Source organism: Microtus ochrogaster, linkage group LG4, assembly GCF_000317375.1.
Source record: "Microtus ochrogaster isolate Prairie Vole_2 linkage group LG4, MicOch1.0, whole genome shotgun sequence".
Lineage (NCBI taxonomy): Eukaryota > Metazoa > Chordata > Mammalia > Rodentia > Cricetidae > Microtus > Microtus ochrogaster.
Window position 1 is genome coordinate 2,389,602 of NC_022030.1, and position 4,306 is coordinate 2,393,907.

The following is a 4,306-nucleotide window of genomic DNA, read 5'->3' on the forward strand; positions in this document are numbered from 1 at the left end:
AAACACTGCTTGGCCCATTTCTATCTAGCCTCTTCTAGGCTAATTCTCACATATTAATTTAGCCCATTTCCAATCATCTGCATAGCACCGCTAGGTGCGCTTACCAGGAAGATTCTAGCCTACGTCCATCTTGGGTCGGAGCTTCATCGCATGTGTCTGCCCGGGAGCAGGGAGCTTGGCGTCTCTGAGCTCACTTCCTCTTCCTCCCATCATTCTGTTCTGTTTACTCCTCCCACCTATGTTTTAACCTATCAGGGCCAAGCAGTTTCTTTATTGCTTAACCAATGAAATCAGCAGATTGATATATGACACTCCCACATCATGACAGCTATTTGGAGGGCTTCTCTTGGCATTCAGGGAGTGAAGACAATGCTTATTTAAAATCAAGGTCGTGACTCTTCTGAGCAGAATGTTATGTCTGGGAAGATGTATTGTGGTGCATGAACACAGAATTTGACTTTCAACTTTTGTGAACAGCCCAGAGAGCAAACTGAGAACATGGTGGCATCATGAGCAAAGGACTGTCCCCTCAGAGGGTTCTGTAATCCTTTCTAACAGACTCCTTGCTCACTCAGAGCAACCAAATGACCTCCTCTTATTCCCTCTCCAGCTGACTGGAGGGCGTCATTGTGTCCCAGTTATAGTCTGAGAAGATGGGGCCTCTTACTCAGCAGGGCCGTTTGATTATTAGGCTAAATTTTCCCATCACTTCCCTTGGCTGGACACACCTGTAGGCCTTCTTATTTTTCTGAAAATCAGTGTGCTCGGTTCAATTAGTTTATTTCTCTATTTTTTTAGAGAGAGAACCGAAACAGCGGGATTTATGGAAGGTGAATCTTCTTTACTTCTACTTGGAATAAAGTTTTCAGCAGCCTGCCTTTCAGCGGTTGAAGGCCAAAATAACTCAGCCAGCAGGTTGCTGACCTAAGAAGCCATGGCTTCCTGGAGTTTCCACGAGGGAAGCATTCCCTGGGAGTTGGCAGGAGACAGCAAAGTGCCAGCTTCACGCAAGAAGAGGACTCCTGCCTTTGGAGAAGCTGGGACCAGCTCATACATCGCCCAGCAGGGGGATTCTGAGGACATGGCTCAGAGATTGTCAGCAGACGTTCTCTATAATGCCACCCCCCCCCCCCCGGCTCCGAGCACCTCATGGTTTCTGTTCATTGCACATCTCCTGCTTGGGCAATAGCATGGATCTTATTTGCCAACTAGCAGGAGAATGACGGCATGCTGTGAAAATGCCTGTCGACTGTGAAAAAAGCAGTGTTTGTCCCTGCTTCTCAGGTCAATCATTTTCTCAGTGGGAACAACGCTGCCCAGATAACCAAAGGGGTTTTGTTTTCGTTTTGTTTTGTTTTTTTTTTTCTGAATCTAATTCTAGTATGATCATGGCTGTATCTATGGATACCACCCAATACAGTGAGATGAACGAGGTGGTGATTACACTTCTCAGATCATTCAACAAATCTATCTATTGAATATAGATTAGGCTATTCATTACGGAAAGTCAAAATAGGCCTGCTCTCCACCCCCACTGGGCTCAATGATCTTAACCAGAGAAATCACTCAAATGGCATTCGAAATACCAGATGAAAAGGACAGGTAGAGGAAATTATGGGAGCCCTTTTACCAGAGACAGGGGCCAGCCAAAAAGTCAGGGAAAGCCCCTGAAGAGAGTGAGGGCTGGAGAGTGAGGCTGTGGAGTGGGAGGAGGGGGAAGATCTACAGGGACATACTTAGTTGAGTTAATGCCCCCCTCTTGTAGGGGTTCCATGCCCCCTTTGGAGACAAGGTAAATGTAGCTGGGCACAGAGAGCCAGTGAAGATGCGATCAGAAGACCATGCAGCTCAATGGTTAGTGTAGGCCTTTATCCTACAGCAGTGAGCATGTATTAGCAATGGGTTTGATCAAGCATCCAGTGGAATCGAATTTGCCTTACATCATGCAAGTGATTAAAAAAAACTATTTCAAAATCAGGTTATGGATACGTTTTGGCTCAGTCAGTAGAGGATGAGTTAAAACAAGGTGTGCAGCATTAACCAATATGAATGTCTTTATGAAGGGAACTTATGTTGATGTAAGTCATATTAGAGAGCAAACAAGCGAAACAACCAAGGTCATGTCTCTGTATCAGAAGGCGCCAAGAGTGGACACAGTGTGCACTGGAGGGGGTCCAGGGACTCACATAAAGTTTGCAGAACTCCAGCGGGGAGGCCTGGTCTAGAACACTGAGTACTGAGGCTCTCAATGAGCTTGAACAAGATCTAAGGCCTAGATGAAGAGGTGCCGCTCATGTAAATGGACCAAAGGGCAAAGATGAAGCGCCTACCCATGGGGCCATATCAGCCTGGAGATTTTGCCTTGTGATGTTGGGATCATATTATTTTTCTAGACCATATTAAGCACCGGTACAGTTTGAACATGCCTGTCTTCACAGAGCAAAATCCCACTGGCTACGTACACTTTTAGTTTATAGTTTGGGGGTTAGACCCTGAGAGCACGTCTGAGAGCAGACACACACACAAGATGCTAAATAATCATTCCCTTAGGCCCCAGGACATTCTCTGGTAACTATTCCGCTCGATCTGAATTGCTTCTTTTTCATTTTTTCTGGTTTCCCCTGTTACAGCTTTATGTCCTTTTCTGTCCATTTTGCTAATTGTTTTTTTCCTCCGGATGGGCAGGTGCCTTAAAGACAAGCTATAGGAGAGCTGGCCATTGTTCTCCCAGTCAACTTTCGGGCTCCCAGGAAGTCAGCTGGCATGCTGACCCAGTGTGGGTGCTCAGAATCCCACAGTGATTCCTGAACCAGATGTGAGAGACTGGCTGAGCTTCACCGCAGGGAAAACTTTTCTATTGGCCAGGGAATGGGCCCAGGGAAGGATGTTTTATTTCACTGTGTGTTATTTAAATGGTTTACAATTTTTGCGTACATGACTTTTATTTCCCGTCCCCAATAATGCTAGGCAAATAGCAGATATGCCCTTTAAATACAGACATCTGTCAGGTGACCCAGATCCTTGCCATTCTTTTCATACAGGATCATTTCAAAGCATTTGTATGCATTGACTGGTATGGCTCTTAAAGCAATTTCACACTGTAAGTGCTCTTATCTCTGTTTCACAGATGAGGAACTGGTGTAGGAGGTCCTTCTGTGTTTGTGTTGCTTTCAGTGGTTATTAAAGAAACTGCGTTGGCCTAGTTAATAGGGCGGAACTCAGGTAGATGGGGAAGTCAGAACAGAATTCTGGGAAGAAGGGCAGAGTGGCAGACACTATGAATCTCCGGCCTGAGGCAGATGTAGGTTAGAATCTTGCTGGTAAGCCACAGTCACGTGGTGATACACAGATTTAATAGAAATGGGTTAATCAAGATGTGAGAGTTGGCCAAGAAGAGGAAGTAATTTAATTAATTTAATTGAATTAATATAATTTCTGTGTGGTTATTTCGGGGGTTAAGCTAGCAGGGTGGCAGGATGCAGCCTGCTCCTCCTTACAAGAAGGAACTAGGTGAGGCCCAGAGATGTTGGATAACTTGTTTAGGGCTGCAAGGCTATAGGGCAGTCCCGGTCTCTGAGCTCATCAAGACAGGAGCTGAAGCACATAGCTACCACCCACTGCCTCACCCGGGACTGCTCTGGTTGTTATTTGGCATCTGGCCTTGGCTATCTTGATTTGGTTCCTGAGACTATCTATGCCAACCTGTTAGAATAAGGTCCCTGGGAGTAGGTTTTTACCCAAGGAACCGAAAGTCCTTTTGAGCAACCATGCAGTAGGGGAGGAAAAAGCCAAGCATGGATACAGGTTTGCCTGGTGTCTGTCCAGGCTAGTCTTTGTAACATTGTGGATGAGTTATATGGTAGATGGTTGTCGTGTAGTGCATGTCAGGAATAAATACAACAGAAAAAGAAGCCATGTTTCCCAGTGATGGTCACGAGAGGCTAAGTAGAAACTTACTCCATGTAGGGATATCCTTGCTTAGCGCTGATCCTGCTTGGTTTGACTTGGACAGGTAGATGTGTTAGTTTTCCATCACTCTAACAAAATGCCCAAGGCAAACTTAGACAGAGAAAGGGTTTATTTTGGCTCAGCGTTTTGGAGGTTTCAATCCACAGTCAGTTGATTTTGTGGCTTTGGGTCTGTGGTGAGGTACCAAGCAATGGCAGAAGTATGTCACAGAGCAAAATAAACCACTAACCTCATGGCTAGTAAGCAAGTGATGAAGAGAACAGAGGGTCAGAGTTGCACTGTTCCCAGCCACAAACATGCCACCCATGACATAAAGTGAACCCTACCTCTTTTTTTT